The sequence below is a fragment of the Microtus pennsylvanicus genome, chromosome 6 (genome assembly GCF_037038515.1).
Source record: "Microtus pennsylvanicus isolate mMicPen1 chromosome 6, mMicPen1.hap1, whole genome shotgun sequence".
Classification (NCBI taxonomy): domain Eukaryota; kingdom Metazoa; phylum Chordata; class Mammalia; order Rodentia; family Cricetidae; genus Microtus; species Microtus pennsylvanicus.
In genome coordinates this window covers 20,989,793-21,009,701 of record NC_134584.1, presented here as the reverse complement: position 1 = coordinate 21,009,701, position 19,909 = coordinate 20,989,793, and the positions used below count along the sequence as shown (strand labels likewise).

Here is a 19,909-nt window from a genome sequence, read left to right as displayed (position 1 = left end):
GAGCCCTACTCTCAAAACAATAAAAAACAACCCAAAATTCGAGCCACCATTGTGGGTGACTTTGGGAGCTAATCCTTGTTGAGAAAATTTCAGAAGTGGGTTCAGAGTACATGTCTGAGGGATACTTCCTGCCTGAAGAGACAGCTCCTGGAGTATTTACAGAACTATTCTCATCTGTCATTGGTTGAAGGTTGCTCCCGGGAAATGCATTTCCCCACACTTCCTGTCTAACTTTGGGTAAGGCAGGCTACTGAAATAGGAAAAAAGCTTCAGGCAAAGAGACCAGATGTTTTCAGTGGTAAGTGCGGCATGTTCTGAATGCCTACAAATGAGGAAATACAGTAGGGGAATTTTCAGCACCTGTTCCATAGCAATGTGTACAGAGAGAATGCTGAATCTATGTTGAAGGAATATGTATTAGTTCAGAGCTGTTTCATGATATATACAGGATTAATATGTTTAAAAACCTACTAGTGTTTAAATATCAAGATAAACTGTAGTATTCAAATGTTTACAATTGATATTATATTTCTATTATCATCCTTTGTGTATATATGGTGCAAATACACTAAAATTTTAAAATGCTTTTTGAATGTATGGAAAATTTCTTTGTCTAAGTGTGAGAAATTAGTATTTTGCATATCTATATATATTCATGCTTATATATTATACATATATAAGCATCTGTAGTAAATTAATTAAACTTTCTTAAAAAATATATTCACCACAGTCAATATACTATTTTGCAGTCTGAAAACAGATATGGCATAAATCAATCTTGTATTTAAATAAAAATTGAGATTCTCTAATATATGTAAAAGAAAGTCAAATTTTCCCTTGCTTCAAGATAACTACAATTTTACTATTTGGATTTGTTTTCGCTGATTGCACACCAAAACACAGAACTCATACTCAAGTTTAGTGTATTAAGGCTACTTTAACACACTTAATTTATTTTATTATTCTCTATTTTAGCCATATAGTCCCCCACTGCAAAAACTTTCATTGAGACCTCACCAGCTGCGCAAAGTGCTGCTGGCATTAAGGACCTTCTTCCTTGGCAATGAGGTCTTTCTGGAGTCGTTCGTTCCATGAACGTTTTCTTTTTCCCCATGTTGTGGAAACAAGCAACATTGGAGGAGGTATCAATCAATTTCAGTTAGTCTTCTCCAGAGCATGTCGTTTGTTTTGCACCAACAAGGACTTGAAGAGAGTGATCTCTCACTTGTTTGTTCCCACCACACAGCCTATGAACATGAAAAAGTAAATGGCCACCTCATTGTAATGGACAAAGCCACCCAATGGTTTGGTGCTCTTTTCAGACAGGTCATAGTCAATAAAAGAATTGTTCTTGGACAGCTTGCCATCCTTACTGAGGCAGCCTTGGCCAATCTTGTTAATCTTGTCAATGATGGTAGCCTTTCTGCCCAGCTGGAGACAGAGGGAAGGAAGGCCACACGGGCATGGTGGCAGGCTTCAATACAGGCAATCTTGCACAACCTTCAATGGGTCTTGCAGGGACTTTTCTTTATAAGTCAACAATTGGTGACTTCTTTGTAGCAGTTGTCTTTTGTCACCCCATGACAGCAATTACATTATCCTGTTTAAACACCTGATTCACAGGAACCTGCTGCTCCCTCCTTTCTGGGGTCCAGCCTAGCTTCTCAGCCACAGTGTCCCCATTTACCTGGATCTCCATCAAGTGTGCCTTCTTCTGGCAAAGAGGAAGAAGCAGATGCATCTGAGTGTGGGCACTTATCCAGATGTCTTGGCAGTACTTGTTCCTGCCGCTGAAGTTCTTTAGCTGTTTCTTACCCATGTCATCCTGCCATTTCTTGCAGGACTTGGTGAAAGCCTCCTTTTTAGATTTGTGCCAGTTCTTGCAGAAACACATTTTACTCTCATCTTTTATGTGCTCAGGAAATACTATATTAAAGGTCGGAAGGCTTCATGGGATTTCACCATATCCCACAATGTCTACAACTATTGTGAGTGGTGTTTCAACAATGGTTACAACCACCACAACTTCCTTCTTTTTCGCTTTAGATTCTGGTCTATCAACTTCCTGCGTGTTGTGACTCATGCTAGTTTTGTAGCCTATAAAGGAAGTGAAGTGAAGAGACTTGGAAGGGTCACCCTTGGGAAAACGCTTCACTTTCCCACAATGCCAGCTGTTGTGCTTCTGAAGCAAGAAGCCCAAGGACACATGCCTGGGAGCAGAGAATTTCCTGTGAGATGTTTTGCCTTCACATGCTGCCAATAGAGCGTGTTAACCTTATTTAAAATTAAATAAAGCTAAAACTTCTGATGTACATCATTGAAAATAATAATGTTTATCCAATAAATTTCAATCTAATATATTTATGCTAAAGATCAGAAGCCTGGTATTAAGTCCTTTGCTTGTTTTAGATTTTTATTGTTATGTAATGGATGCATTGCTACATTAATTTTTCCCAGCTTCCTTTAAGATTCTCCAGTAGCATTCAATAAAATCAGCAGTCTCGTGATTTATATGCTCAATAATCATTTCATTGGGCTTATTTTCAATATCCCATGGGTATTTTCCTCTGAAACCTCACTTTTAATTGAGATGATCCCTGTAACATGTGTGATACAGTAATGGTACTACTTTCATGCGGCTTGGACTAATTTGCAACCACAGCAGATCTTCAGCTTTCTTTCTCCAAAACGTCTTAGCCTGCCAGAGGGGATGTTCATTCCATTAGCGTTTCTAAGTGAATTAATTTCTTCATAGTTTTACTGATTCCTCTTTTACTGAGAATATCTCTGAACCCGAGTGTCAAGTTTTCTTTCCTTCTGTGTATTTAATTGTTTTCTGACATATTATATTTAGCCAGTGTGCACTATTTTTGACAATGTCTTTTTAACCTTATAATGATCAGCTGAATTCATCCAAAATTTTGAAACTAGTTTTTATTGTAGCATTATATGAGAATAGCAGAGAGAGTTATCATGATAAGGCTTAAAATTCTTGAATAGTATAAAAACAATGGCATGGAAGATCATAAAAAGAACTCACTGAATTCTTTGGAGATCCTTTGTCTCAAAAATATTAGCTCAAGGCATTTGTTTGTTTGTTTGTTCTTTTACCTCACAGTTCGTATGGGTATATATTGTGGCTTCCAGGTTATTATTGATTCATTTCTGTGTTAGCAAACACATGTGTCTGTGTATCCATATTCATTTTTGGAGGGTTTTCTTTGTCTCTTTTTCCTGTTTGGTTGTTTTATCATATTCTGATTCATTTATTTTTGAGTTATTTAATTTCATTACTATTCCTTAAATGCCTTTTTTTCTTTTGTAACTAGAGGGAGAGAGGGTTTGAATTACAATAAGAAGGAAGGCAGGGAGGAACCGGAAAGAGTAGGGTAAGGGGAAAGAGTAATTAGAATATACTGTATGAAATACCATTTTAAATGACTCAGACACAAACACACAGATATGTACAAAGTGAAAAAGTTGAAAGAAGTTTAGGAAAATTCAGTTTTTTTTTTAAAAAATTGGCTGCGTGGAATTTGACAATTTACAAAAAAGAAATTTTTCTTTCAGTTTCTGCAATAGAAATTGTGTGTTATGTTTTTCTTAATCATACTATGTATTATACTAAATTTAGATTATTCTGTTGCATATTAATGAATTCATAGATAAATCTGCATTAGTACAGCTTTTATTTAGAGAATGACACATATAAATTGCTAACAGCACATAGATACATTGTGATCATTAGTTTGTGAAAATAGACAAAATAAATCTAAATCAAATTGGGGCATAAAGGTTTTTGGCCACACCTGGGTGAATTAGTCCAGTGGGAATGCCCATTAGAAAAGAATGCAGCGCTGTGCACTGCTCTGGAACCTTGACAATAAGGTGGGAGAAAAGTGAACATAGGCATCATTGCAAATACCATGCAACCAGCTGCTTCAGCATCTGAGTCTGTAACTTCTCCATTACAGTGGGTTAGGACCTCCCTCTGAGTCAAAATAAATCCTTTCTTCCTTCAGTGTTTTGTCAGGGTATTTCATCACAACAACAGGAAAAGTATATGTATTATGGGCATGTGGTTTAGGAACATGATGAATTTTCAGGACTGTGGCCACAAAAATCATGACAAATAGAAATGTAATACAGAGGAATGAGAACCTTTGAAAATTCAAATCTTACTCCATGTTTTGAAATAAAACCTAAGTTAGTATTCTATATGAAATAATTTAACACTTGTGTTTATAGTCCTCGTTTGCTACTTATTACTGAAGTAATGTTTTGCTAATATTAAAATTATATTCAATCAAAATTACTTAAAATTAGAAAATATATAATATCTAACAGAAAGTTATATGCTCATTGATTTGCTAAGTTTCTTAGTAAAAACTTTATTAATTAATGACTGTTCCTTAAGTATAAGTAGGCTAGATTAAAGGGCTTATCTAAAAACAGAAATTTAGTTACTCATGATTTTCTGTTATTCCACTTTCTATTGATTTGCCGCCTACAGTATTTCTGACCTACATCATAGTCAAATACAGACAACTGAATACAACAACTTAAATCATGCTATGTAGAAAAACTGCAACATTAAAAGAGGGAAAGAGTTTGTAAAAGTTGACAAAAGATGTGTTAATATGATAGACTATTGATGCAAAACTAAATTGTGAATGTTTTCTGTCATTAATTAAATGTTTAATTTTTCTAATTTCAAACTGTGATATAAAATATTTGTCTCTATCTCTATGGTCAACAGCAAAATTGATCCTCTTCATTTTAAACATATAAGTAAAAATTTATAAGTATTTTGGTATAAGAACTGTTTAAATTTTTGAACATTACTGACATATAATCATAAAATATATAATTCTAAATTTTCTATATATGTAAACACTCATTCAAGACATAACAATGTAACTCAGTTCCAACTTAGCACACACAATTCCCTGGGTTCATATGTAAATACGTGCACAAACACACACACACACTTACACAGTCCAGTTGTTCAAAATGTAAATAAGCGTGTGTATGTGTCTTGGTACATGAGTCATGGCAATTGTTTGTGCATAACTTGAAGTAATTATTTTATAAAATAATGTAACTTAGTTTCATCCATTCAATTTATTTTATCAATTGTGATTTTATAAATAGTAAGACACTGACTGAATTGGGCCATTAATTAATTCTTTGAATAAGTATATCATATGAGCTCTTCAAGAGGAATGGTTTATGAATCATTTAATAAAACACCTAAAGTAGAAAATAATATGTCTCATGAGGACATGAAGGCATGAAAAAAGTTCACAGCAAGATACTGCCTTTCAGATGAAATCAACCTATTCCCTTTGATTTTCAATGTGCTCACTAACTAAAACTGACTTAAGAAATTTTTTATGTGAAATAAATTTTTATTTAAATTAATTATTTTAAACTCCACTAAGTATCTATTTAAAAATAAACTGATATTATATAGCATGCCTACTTGGACAAGGTGGGCAAAGTGAAGCTCTGTCAGATGCTACAGTGACTGTCCTTCTCCACATAAACTCTAAGGAGTACACGCACTCATACATAAGCTAGTTTTGAAAGTAGTTAGGAAATCAGGCAAGGAAAACATAGTTTCTGAGTGTAGTATATCATAGGAAAAATTTTCTTTGAAGAATAGAGAAAGAAAGACACAACTTGAGTCACAGATCCGCAGTTCCAATCATTTGGAAGAACGGAAGGGAATTTGGTAAGACCTGAGCTCATCATTTCTCAGTTGCCATAATATATTCTCTGAAACATTCAACTTCAAAATAAAAGGTGATTTATAATATTACAGACAACAATTGCTTACTACTATCCCTTATGGCCTAGAGCATGGCAGCGTATTATGGCAGAAGTATTGTGATACTGCTTACTGGAGGGCTAGAATACAAGAAAGGAAAGGGTGAAGAACTGCAGGGTAAGTGCCCCCTGAAAAAGTATGCATCAGCTATTATTGAGTTTGCATAGGTTCGGCGGGTGAATACTCACTAAAATAGAATAAAATAAACATTTAATACTCATAAGCGAAAATATAACGGAACTCATTACTTTCTAGTTGTGGGGTCCCACAGATGTGAGTCCTATTCCACCTTGGCTAAAGGACAGAACGTGTGAGCTTATTCTTGCTCTCTCAAACTTCTTGACAACAGGTATGGCTACAAACAGGAAATCCTAATCTAGGGTGTGGTTAATTAGTATTTTGAGTATAGAGGTGGATCTGCTCCACCTTGTCCAAAGGTCACAGAATATGGAAGTGCTTGACTAAGGACACTCTGTTTATTCCTGATATCATGCTAATGATGTCTGTTGCCCCCCCCCACTTTGGAGTGAATAAAAGCATATGAAGAATAAGCATGGGTGAGTTCAGTATTCACTGAATTTTCCTCCCGATGCTGTTCTTTGTTTCTGTCTTTTATTTCTCTCAAATCTCTGTTCCTTTTGTTTAATAATTCTAATCAGCACGTTCCTATTCTAGAACATGCAAATCCCATAAAGGCTGGATCTTGACAAATGCATCACACACTTCAATGTGTGACTTGCAACATGTACAAGGATTTAAAAACAAAAGGGTATGAAACTGTGCTCTGATTTCCTGCCACAAGGCTTCAGCTCTAAAATACCCTGGCTCAACTCTCGTAGTCATAAGGTAGAACCCAAGCATGTGTTTCAGGACAAGTGTTTGTGAGAAAGAAGAGCAAGGCCTTAGAATTGTTATTCAGCACCAGAGATGCAGAGGTGCTGTGGTGAAATTTAGCTCCAGGCAAAGCACAATGCCGCTGTCAAGTGACTGACATACTGGAAATGTGTTCAATAGAAAAATAGGTCTGTTTCTTTTTTTTTCTTTTACTGTACTTCTAACAGTAGAAAAGGGAGGAGAGAGTGTAAGCTACTATAAGGCATTGTCATGGAGCTCAAACCTAGGACTGCTATGGGGGGATTTGAAACCAGGTAGTCACAAAAATCAAATTTTCTATACAAAGAGAAGACTTGACAGGACTTCTAGATTTGCTAGGGTATCAGGTATGTGGGTCAGACATGAGATTTTTGCATGTATCACTGCCAGCATTAGTACATATTTGAAGCATACTACACTCTAAGACTGTGAATGATTCTTGGATTGAGGAAACCCAATTAAACATGGCCTTTTTTGGCCATGTAAAACTCTCCACCAACAGTTCCTCAATTGATCACAAACTTCACAAACTTTTATCCCTAGGCAATTTCTTTATGTGAATTGGGAGTATGTATACCCAACATTTCTCTCTCTCTCTCTCTCTCTCTCTCTCTCTCTCTCTCTCTCTCTCTCTCTCTCTCTCTCTCTCCTTTACACTCAGAAATTTGTGAATACCAGGCTGGATTTCTGTTTTATCCTGAATCATCTCCTTAATACTGTACAAGTTCTTGTAACCTTGTGACCCATGTTTGACTCAACTAAACCCTGGTAGTATTAAGATTGACTCTAGCAATACTGTGTCACTACACATAGAAAAACATTTAATTGTTCACTTGCTGAGGCTGGAGAAAGGAAATAGCCAAGTCTTGAAGTCCTGGAGCTTGTCAGCAGATTTATAAAACCTAACACCTGTGAAAATTTTAATAATTCTCATAATCATCCCTGCTAAGATAAGAAATTTGCAGAACAGAGTGATTTGATATATGGTAACACGTAATCCCAAGGAGTCATATACATTCTGGAAACTGTTCTCACCTGTGACTGGTTTCAATGGCCTACATCAGAATAATATAGTCCATCCTATTGTGGACATTTTTCTACTCCAGGAATGAATTGACATTGGCAGTGTGGAGAATTACATTATGACATATCTATTTGATGTTACTAGTCAGAGGTCTATTCTGCCCGATTAGGTTGGGACAGTGTCAATAACAAGCTAAATAAGTCTGGTAACTGTCCAAAGACAGGCAGATACCATGATGCTTAATCATATGACATTGACAGTTATGGAAGTGTACTTGGTGTCTCTGCCCCATGTTGAGGATTCAGGGTGGAATAGGTAGGGGGAAGATTGATCAGTGAATCAATTACAAATTGATTGTAATTTGATTACAGAAATTACAGTTAGATGAATATGGCCCTGCACAGCATGGAGGCTTCCGATAACACTCTTGCTTTGTATAAATTATTCTATACACAAGAAAAACATCTATACTACAATTCTTTTAGCCATAAACGTAAGTGTGTCGAGAGAAATTGTGAATAAGAATATGGATATGATCCATTTTGGTTATATATGATAATTGGATTCTGTGATGTCTATGGGAAAAAAGGGTCATTTAAATGTAAAACTTATTTTGTGATAATTTTGTACAAGAACATAAAAAATTAGTTAGAAAGAAGTAAGTATTCCTGGTGTGATATTGCACAATGGGGTAACCATAGATAACTGTAATGTTCTGAATATTTCATAATGCTGCAAAAAATATTAAAATTTTCATCATAAATAAATGTTAATGTTGGGCTACATATGTTTAACCAGATTAAGAGTTTGTAGACTATCTACAATATATCAAAACCTAACATGTTAATTCATTAATATGTATAACTGTTTCAACTCACCAACTTAATATTAAATTTTGAAAAGATATCAAGTGATGTCTAATAATTTTGATAGCTGGAAAAACTTTTTGGAATTTGTTATAGATTGAATTGATTTTTCACAAAGTGTGTCTCCTTATGTCTTAAATTCCAACTTGCTAATAATCAGAATTGGAGATTTAGGAAGGTAGTAAGGATTGTATAATTTATTGATTATAAAGTTCATAGGTTAAGATTCCTGTCCACACAAGAAAAAAAGGCCCTAAGATGTGTAGTCTTTCTCTCTCATCCTCTCTTCCTCCCACACTCCTTCATGATGTCTATCTCTTCTCACTTTCTCCCCTATATGAGTACAGAAAAGTGACCAACACATATACAAAGAACCACAACACAAATTTAATCTGCTGATGCTTTATCTATTTTCCATCATCCTTATCTGTGAAATATTAATGTCCTTTGTTTCTTCTCCTTAGAATATTTAGTTACAGCAACTTGAGATAACCAAGTATATAGGCATAAATTTTTGAAAGTAAAAATATACTTGGATAGAACCCTATAATTTCTATGACCTCACAAAGGCTTTGCCAGAGGGTTTTGTATAGAAATAACTTTGGTAGTATTAATTATATAAGAAAAAAACGCTCAGTTGCAACAGAATGCACAGGCTAGTAGAATAGAGGAATTTTCTTTCCTGACTTTAAATTTTGAAAAGAAATTGTTAATAATTGCTGGTGCAGAAAAGTATAAACTCTTCAGAAGACATTACTTGTTCTGAAACCTACCAGATTTATTTTGTAAAATTATTCTAAGGTATGACTTTTTCCTATAACAGAAAATAAACTGTATTGGGATTCTCGAACTGTAAACATAATTGAATTGAAATAAAATGTGAGTGAGAAATAAGGATATACTGTTTCACTTTGCTTTATAGGTCGTAATATATGACAGTGAGACCAAAGCAAGAGGCAATCTGAAGCCTGTTATTTCATGGAAATTGCCTTGAAAACACACTGTCCTTTAAGAAAAATAATAGTGTGATTTGTTATTATTCTGCATTGTATTGAAGTAACTTAAAAGAATAGCTTAAATCCCTTTTCAAAAACGTTTTAATTATTAATAAGTTTCTATATTTCCTTGAAATACTTACTTAAGAAACATTTGAATTATTTAGAATTCTTAATGTCTTAATGAAATTCTTAGTATATTTTGTGTACTATGAGATATCACAGAGCTTCCTAAACTCTATGAAATAGAATTCTATGCTGAAAAATAAAATTGAGAAGATCTTCTGTATTTAATTTTCCTAATGAAACTATTTCTGATTTCCTTATTAAAATATATTTAATAGAAGCTGTGTATGGTACAGTATTCTTCTATCCTCAGCTGTGAGTTGATTCAGATATGTACGTTCAGCCAGAGGACCTTGTTTTAGAAAAAATCCTATCTTATAAAAAAGTTCAAGAAAAATTGACGGTGATGTGGAATATCACAATATTTTCAATAGATAAGAAAATCCCTTGCTTAAATTCTTCAGGAAAGAAGAGAAATTTATGACAGCCAAGACTGAGAGATTAATAAAACCTGAAAGTCAAATGACTGTAGAAGTTCTGTATTTTCCATCTGCATTCTAGACTTAATTTGAAAAAAGGAGACCAATGAAGATAGAGTACAGGTGAGGAGAAACGATGCAAGGCAATGATAGAGCTGAGTGAAATTGTAGCAATTACTCTATCTCCATGAAAATCACAGAGATACAGATTATTTTGTATGTTAATGAAAAATAAAAATAAAAATGGTAGGTGGAGCTAAAGATTTGGGGAAAATAATCTATCTTCCCCCAAAGATGCATCAACTTTAACTAACTATGCATGAAAATGTCTTCAATTCATTGAAGGCAATCAAGAGAGAGACTAAAGTTACATGAAATAAGATAATACTTACAAGACACTTATAGGTAGAAATGACCCCTTTTCCAGTTTTTTTTATCTCTTCCCTTAAACACACCAAGCAAAGTCCAAACACCCTCTTGGAAAAATGAGGATGAAGTCATATTTGTTTTATTTGTAGCCTACTAGATCTACAACAGGAAACACACATGATACCTTTCATACTTGATGGTCCCTGATCCAGGGCTGTGAGACTCCAGCCTTGTGAGAGAGACTCGAGGGTGGTGCTGTATCATCTCTGTCTGACAGTAACTTTCAGCTTAGAATAATCCAGAGAAACAGCCAACCCTGTGGGACTAGTTTGGGATTTCAGATGTATAGTCCATTTTTTCAGCTAATCTGCCCAATGTGAAACAGCATACCAGGATAGTTCTGCTGAGATGATAGAATTTACCATAGAATTTTAAAGCATCAATGCAGTCTTTGAAATGAAAACCAAACCAAAATCTTAGCTTTATTTAAGACTAAACTGTGAAGGCCCCCAGAAGTGAATCTGTTCTACCTTGACTAGAGGTCAGAGATCGTTCAGACCTATTCTTGTTCCTTCAAGATTATAAAACAGGATGTTTGACTATGGTGTGGCTACAGGATGTCTTGCATAGACAAAAAGATGTTTTCATCTAGGTGTGGTTGCTTGTTGTTTTGAGATATAATTACGCTGTTCTTTGTATTGTAGTAAAGAAGTCCTTTGCTTTCTCCTCCTTTTGGATTGGGGTATATATACAAGAACTTTGAATAATAAACTTAGGGAAGATCACAGTGTTTACTGGACACCTTCCTGATTCTATTGTCTATTTCTCAACTCTTACTCCTCTCTCCAAGTACGGTTAAAAATGAAACTCAATGACTTTCAGAACATTTGGTGCAGTGTGTGGAACAGAGAAGTTCCAACTCAGATGGTGTTATGGCTTCCAGTGCTCACCCAGAGGAATAAGAGAGATAATGGTGAATATATGTTCATGGCACTCTGATATCATCATTCTGTCATCTGAGAAAGGAATGAAAATCCAGTGATGGTAATTCCCAGTTTCTTTTTTTTTTAATATTTATTTTTTATTATGTATAAAATATTCTGTCTGTGTGTATGCCTGCAGGCCAGAAGAGGGCACCAGAACCCATTACAGATGGTTGTGAGCCACCATGTGGTTGCTGGGAATTGAACTCAGGACCTTTGGAAGAGGAGGCAAGGCTCTTAACCTCTGAGCCATCTCTCCAGCCCCATTCCCAGTTTCTTGTAGACCAGCTACATAGACTGCCCAGACCTCTGTGAGTTTTATTACCCTAGATCTGGTTGAGGAATGCTGACTGGGTGTTGTCCCATATATGCAATATATCTTGGGACACAGAATTAACTTTGCCAGTGTTTAATTTATTTAAATCGTTATATTGGAATATCATCAGTAACTTTCATGTCTGTTCTATAGAGATCAACCATACTGACTTTTCTCTTTTCCAGGGCTTATAGAGATATTCTTTCTACAAAATATGATTACAAAGATTTAAAAATATATATTCATGCATATAAGAAACAGGAGAGAGAAATCTGTGATGGATAAATTTCACGAAGAAATTAAACGTAAGCGGCCAGTGTGCCCCATAGATAGTCCCATCTCTTTCCCCCAATGCCTCCATCCATTTCAGCTTGTTTCTTAGTCAGCACTGACATTTTCATGCTGTTTCAAAGATAATTTAATATCTAAAAAATTAGTTTTTCCCCCTCCAAATTATAGAAAACCTCTTAACCTCTTTTCACATGGATGCACTGACATAACTAAGAGGTTTTTATCCCACAGATTCTTGAAACTCCAATGAATGAAGATGGGCAAGGAGCGATGAAAACTCAAACAGCTCACACTGAGTAGGTTGTTTATTTCCATAGCACCATTTAAACAGAATAAAACAGACTTGTTTCTTATGTTTATAGTCATTATAATTATAAGAAATAACAGGTTTTTATCATTAAATTTATGATTAGTTTCCTGGAAGTCATTTAATATCTTACATTTAGAAATAGCAGTTAATTCACTCCATGGGTTTTTCTGTTCTCTATAACCTTCAAATTTAAAAAAAGTCAGATTGTCTATGTTTACTGTTACATAGCTACTGGATGAAACAGAGTATGTCTAAATAAATGTGAATTTCTGATAACTGATAAGCAATTTTTTAGCAAAACTTACTGAGTTCAAAGAATGTGTGTGTATCTCTAATGTAGTAATCTTACTTTATTTCTGGGACATAGAATTTTTTTCCAAAACATTATTTCATGATTATTTAAATTAAGTGCATGAATTAACTTTCTGGACATGAGTTACTTACAGTCTGCCTGATAGCCAGAGATGTAGCCACGTGCACAGTAGCGGTACAACTCCTGTAGAATGACCAATAACTTTATGATTATATTCTAATGCCCACTTTACAAGAAGTCTCTTACTGCTGTTGTAAGCCAGGCCAAAGACTAATTTCTGGGGAAATCATGGGCTCTAGGTAAAATATTAAAACCACTCGGTACTTAAAATGAAATACTTTCAAACATTCTTTGAAGTATCTATGTTTATACCCATAGGCAAATGCCTCTCTTAGCCTTAATCAGAGGAAACTTCCTCAGCAATGAAAGGAGGTAAATGTAGAATCTTATTGCTGCTCAAACTCTTGCGACTAAATGACATTTGAGTGCTCAGTCCTGTATAAGCAAACATCTCTAAGAATCAGGAAACTTTGAAAAGTGGCCAGAAAGAATGTAGAGAACAGAGAAAGGGAGAGATACTATTTTCTGGGCATGGTAAACACATTGCAGTGATGAACTTGCAGCAACTGTATTTATTTGCACTGGGCCTGCAAAAGATTGTCAGTACTGGTTCAAAGAGCTTTAATTCGCCCTTCTGAACGATTGGCTTTTCTCAAGTGGCTGAAGGATCATTGTATTCAGTTTTATATGCAGTGATTATCCCACAGGCCCAAATGTACTGTTCTCTATTTATGTTCATGAAGATGTGACAGATTAAAATCAGAGTCACAAAAGAAAAACAAAGATATTATTAAGAAAAATGGATATGTGGGGGATGCTTAACAAGGTGGTAGGGAGAAAACATGGTAGATATGACAGTAATAAGAATATATTATTGATCTAAATGCTCTTTGACCGGAGAATAGATAAGAAAAAGTGATACATTTACACAATGGAGTATTACACAGCAGAAAATAACGACTTCTTAAAATTTGCAAGCTGATGGATGGAGCTAGAAAACATCATTTTGAGTGAGATAACACAGATACAGAAAGGCAATTATCAAATGTACTCAGTCATAAGTGGTTTTTAAGCATAAAGCAAAGAACATAAGCCCACAAATCACAATCCCAGAGATCCTAGACAACAAGTAGGACCCTAAGAAAGACATACATAGGTCTAATCTACATGGGAAGTAGAAAAAGACAAGATCTCCTGAATAAATTGGAAGCATGTGGACAAGACCGCAATAACAATAACAGGCAAAAATATCTGTTAATGTATTTGTTGTAATCAAGAAAATTTTTAAATCAGGGATATTCTGACTTTATTCCAGAGAAGGAGAGAAATTATCTGTCACACACATTTCAAAGGATTTGTATATTTTAGACACCCCAGTCATGCCATTTCACCCATGTTATTCCCATGATGACTTTTGTATGCTGAGATTCTGATCCAATACGGAATAGGACTTTTAAATCTTACCACTTCTACAAGACATCCCTATAGTTTGAATGAAAGCATCGTAATTAAAGCAGGCATGTTTAATAAAAGTTCATAAGTAACAGACTCTCCAAGCATCTGAAAAGACCCATGTGAATGTCTCCTTTAGATTTCTTTGCTTCAGATCTCCTTGTCTCAAGCTTCTTTTCTTTTCCACCTGTATTATGATGGTGACAGCTGGTCCTTGTTGATCTTGGTTTGGCATATGCTTCTGGACTCACTCCTGGTACATGGTCACACATCCCTGGTTTTCAGGAGGCTTAATTTCTGCTCTCTGGCTTCAGCCCATGCATTTATTCAGATCTGCTACAGGTTCCCAGCAGGGCTTCATTCTCCATCATTTCAAATCAGCTTACATCTATTCAGACAAGCCATTCCAGTCAATTACCCAGTTATTGACATGGAATCTCCCCCTTGCTGGCCTCAAGGATTATAGCACATGCAAATCCTCTTCTGTTCACCATCCATATTCAGAATTCGATCTTCACAACAGGCCTGGATCTTTGCCCTGACAACCATCTGTATGACCGAGACCTTAACATCCTCTCTAGTGCCTGGTGTTTCTGCTGCAGATAGTTAATACATTACAATGTCTCAGATCAACAGACTGGAACATCTGAAGTAATTCTACTATACCCACTGCTATAAATTGAAATTAGTAGACTATCAACATGGACCCAAAGAAATTCTGTAACACTACCATACAGGAGGAGTTGATAACCAATCTACTCACATATATCAAATGAAAGATTGAAACTGGTTCATTCCATATTTTGCACAAATTTATTTACAAAGTAATCTATCTTGTACTACAGTATAGATTTGAGCTAAAAATGTTATCTTTCAGCAAGACTTCCTTTTTATATTTTCTTTTCATTCTTATAGAATTTTTCTCTTCTTATAGTTTAAGCTCTGGTAAAATTTAATTAGAACATTATAACTAAATTTATATTAAAAATGAGCACACATATAATCAATGAACACAATAAATCAACTAGTTTCGAAATAAAACAAGGTTTCTGTACGTTTTGGGATCCCTAAACAATGATGAGGTCATTCTTTTATTTCATTTTTATCATTTCCATTTTCCATTTATTCTATACTTAATTTTATCAATGGTGTTTAAAATAAGTTTATAATACTTTCATAACTTTTCTTACTCTGTTTTTTTCTATCTTTATGTTGTGTAGACAATGTAATGTGTCTCAGTGTTGACCAACAACTTTATTAACTGGGTAAGTTTATATTGAACATTGCCATTGTATCCTTTAATTGTTTTTCATTGTTTTCAGGTTTTCCAAATAACAGTATTCAATACATTGTAAAGCTTATCGTATAGAATTCCCAGAAAGAAACATTTTCTAAAATATTAAGAATGACCTCGTCTTTGTATGGAGGTCCTGAATCACATAAGGCAGATATTGCTGAAATCTGAGCGATGTGTAATTTCATTCTGCTTCCTTTGCTATGAAATATAGAGCCATTGGTGTCATGAAATCGAAGAAGGATAAAAATGAAGGCCTTTACTGATAGAAGCATGTGCAGTTTATATTAGATTAAGAGGGATGGAAACAGATCTGTAGCTTTTGAAGTACATGAAAAACTACAGTAGCACTGAAGATACTGGCAGGTCAGCGGTGTAAATGGAAATAACTACTTTAGGGATAGACTGTTCAGGACTCATACTGAGAACCTGTGTGTCGCATATTTCCAGAAAATCAATTTATTTTCAGTAACTTGGGAGTGCTATGGTTTATGAAATACAGTTATAGTTCAACTGTCAGCACAAAGCAAAATTTCAAAGTGGGTTCACCAGTGGTATTTTGCGCTTTTAGGAGAAAAAAAATACTATATATTTTTCTTCACTGTGAGCCTCAGTTTTCTAAGTGCAGTCCAAAATATATTTAATTGTATATATTCATTTTGATGCCAACTGAAATAAGTATATTGAACATGTACCCGAACTTTTATCATATACATATGAGTCACAAATGAATTTGTAATTCTGAATAAACATGTTTGAAAATCTATAAGAGAAACTTATTTGTCATTGAGTAACAAATAGAAGTAAGATCCTGACTACTGGATACATCAACATGCAGATAATTTCAGAGTGTAAAACTGTGTTTCCATTATAGAAAATAAATTATAGTCAAATTACAGACAACCAGATTAATTTCCTTTAATAGCTTGAGGTGCACAGTAGCTATTGGACAGAACAATTGTGACACTAAAAATTATCAGAATAACATACATACATATATTATTTATATTAATGATTAAATAATTTTTAGTGGCATAAATTAAAACAATGAAATACAGTGATTAATTAAACTCTTAAATTAGAATATATTTATAGTCTACAGAATGTTATAAATTTTGGATTGTATTTAAGGAAAATTCTCATTGAAATTTAGATTTGCTGATGTGTTTACCAAGTATATTAATTGTATGAATTGTATAGTGTCAGAGTAGTGTTTAGTGTAAAACTTATCAGATGAACATTTATTGGCACTTTAAAAGCAAAAGGTTTAAGGATTCTCTTCCTACTACTACATGACACATTGAAATATCTAAATACCCCAACCTATGGAGAAGTCAAAATACAAAATAAATATAGGAATGGTTCTATTGAAATGGAACTTCTGTTGTTTATAGATTCAGGTCTCTTGTTTTGAATCCTTTCCCTCTTCATAGTAAGAATAAGACATTATTATATTCTCCACATATTTAGCATTTATTTTTGTCTTTTCAATTTAAAATAATATACAACTATGTTTAAGCCAAACATCTCTTCATTAATAAATGTTTCTCAGATTTTTAGCAGATGAATATTTCATACCATTTTAGAGATGCCTAGATTGCACATAAATTTTCATACCATTTTAGAGATGCCTAGATTGCACATGAATTGTGAAATGCATAGAACTGAAGAGCATATAGATCAATGAGTTTAAAGAAAGAAGTGAACTTTATAAGGCACACCTTAATTGAATACAATGTTTTTTTCTCTCTTTTATTTCTTTGTAAGTGGGAATGTGTGTGTGTGTGTGTGTGTGTGTGTGTGTGTGTGTGTGTGTGTAAGTATATGTGGTGTCTGTGAGTGTCTGTGATTGCTTGTGTGTGAGACAGCATCTTTCAATCTAGACTAGTTGGCCTTAAACTCACAGAGGTCCACTTGCCTCTACCTACCTAGTTCTAGGACTAAATGTGTGCACCACTCCACATTAGAAAGTTTTAACTTTCTAGAAAAAATTACACCCTATTCTTCATTTCCAAGTCACACAGGCTACCCATGCTGTCCTTTTGTAGTTATTGTTGCCACAGTGTGTTTCTGAATTTTGCTGAATTTCATATAAATCTAATGATATAAAAATCATTATTTTTTCTGTACTCTTTAAACATTAATATTTTTTAAAAAATATTAAGAATGTAGCATTATGCTCTAAATTTTTAAAGTATTGATGACTTAGTATTATTTACTATCAATAAAAATAAAATGATCTTGTCAAATTTATTGTCTCTCTTTTAATAATGAGTTCTAATTGCTAATTTTTAAAAGTTAATGGATATTAGTTAATGAATAATTTTAGATATTGACAGGTGCATTATTTTTTTGTAATTTAAACAGAAAAGGAAAATGTCAATTAGAAGGAAGACTTGAGGAAACTATGATGAGTACAGAGGAAAAAAAAGAAAAATATTCAACAAATAATAGAGACTGACATAGATTTAGGAGACATACAAGAGTACATAGCTCTTTTGTTGTAGTAAATGCTTAGCAAATTCAATTGAGACAACAACCTACAACCTTGGATTGTAGTCTGGTTATCTTTTGCTTTACATTTCTTAGGTTCGCACTTTATGGGTTCATGATGCTCACATTCAGATTAGGTCTCCATTGTTTCAATAAAACTCTGAAGATATAACATCAGCAGAACACCTACATGTCAAGTCATTAATGCCTTAACCACTTCTTAATCCAGTCAGTTTTATAATTAAGATAAACCATGTCAAAATGTCTCCAGTTCAGGAATGAGGGTTTTGGACGAATATACGGAAAGTAGAAGAAAATAAAGTCCCTTAATTTTGAACATTTGTTCCTCTGGGGAGGAAATTAGAGTGGCAACTGCGTATCAGGTCACTTTAGTTAAATGTGCCTTAAATTTTCTTCTCTATTTGCAATTTATGTTAGGCTCAAGAAAACTATGTGAAATGTTATAGAAATTTAGCAATAGATTTAGCATTTCAAGTGGTGAAAAATGATCAGAGCACCTGAAATTAAAGAGGCAATGTGAATCACAGTTTGCTTACGTTTCTTCCCTTCCATATCTGCAAATTCACAGGACCAGCACTTCTGACTAATCTTAATACCTACAGATCACTTTTGGGGAATATTATTTTAAGGTGTTGCATTTGTTTATGCTGCATTTGCTTAACTCTGTGAAGCTGTGTTACTGTGCCTGTCTAAAACACCTGATGGTCAGTAAAGAGCTGAATAACAATCAATAGTGAGATAGGAGCAAAGATAGGCAAGATTAGCAAACAGGGGTATATATAGATGGAGTAATCTAAGAGGAAAGAAAGAAGAGCAACAACAGAACAAGGAGAGGAGGACGTCAGGGGCCAGCTACCCAGTTACACAGCAAACCGTGGAGAAAGAAGTAAAGAAAGAGGTAGACAGGTTTACATGAGATAAGAAAAGCCAGATATGAATCTCCCATACTCCTCTGTAGGTAGAATTAACATAGTAAAATACAAAAGCAATCTACAGATTCAATATAATCCCCAGCAAAATCCCAGAAAAAAATCTTCACAGATCTCAAAAAAATGGTACTCAACTTCATATGGAAAGCAAAAAACCCAGGATAGCCAAAACAATCCTGTATGATAAAAGAACTTCTTGGGGCATCACAATCCCTTACTTCAAACTCTACTACAGAGCTACAGTTCTAAAAGCAGCCTGGCATTGACATAAAAACAGACAGGAGGACCAATGGAACGGAATGGAAGACCTGGATATTAATTCACATACTTTCAAATAGCTGATTTTTACATAGAAGTAAAAAATGTAAAATGGAAAAAATAAAGCATATTTAACAAATGGTGCTGTCATAACTGGATATCAATGTGTAGAAGAAAGAAAATAGATCCATATCTATCACCATGCACAAAACTCAGGTCCAAATGGATCAAAGAACTGAACATAATGCCAGCCACACTGAACTTCATAGAAGAGAAAGTGGGAAGTACACTTGAATGCATTGGCACAGGAGACCACTTCCTAAATTTAAACCAAGTAGCACAGAAACTGAGAAACAATTAATAAGTGGGACCTCCTGAAACTGTAAAGCTTCTGTAAAGCTAAGGACACAGTCAACAAGACAAAATGACAGCCTACAGAACGAGAAAAGATATTCACAAACCCCACATCAGACAGAAGTCTGATCTCCAAAATATACAAAGAACTCAAGATATTGGTCATCAAAAAGAACAAATAATCTAATAAAAAACGGAGTATAGACCTAAACAGAGAACTGTCAACATAGAAATCTAAATGGCTGAAAAACACTTAAGGAAATGTTCAACATCCTTAGTCATCAGAGAAATGCAATTCAAAACAACTCTGAGATTCCATCTTACACCTGT

At 34.4% G+C, this 19,909-nt stretch overlaps 1 pseudogene; it reads right to left on the bottom strand.

Moving 5' to 3' along the window:
- Positions 1–946: 946 nt before the first annotated feature.
- LOC142853025 (large ribosomal subunit protein uL3 pseudogene) overlaps positions 947–19,909 on the bottom strand; it is a 51,768-nt pseudogene continuing 32,805 nt past the window's right edge.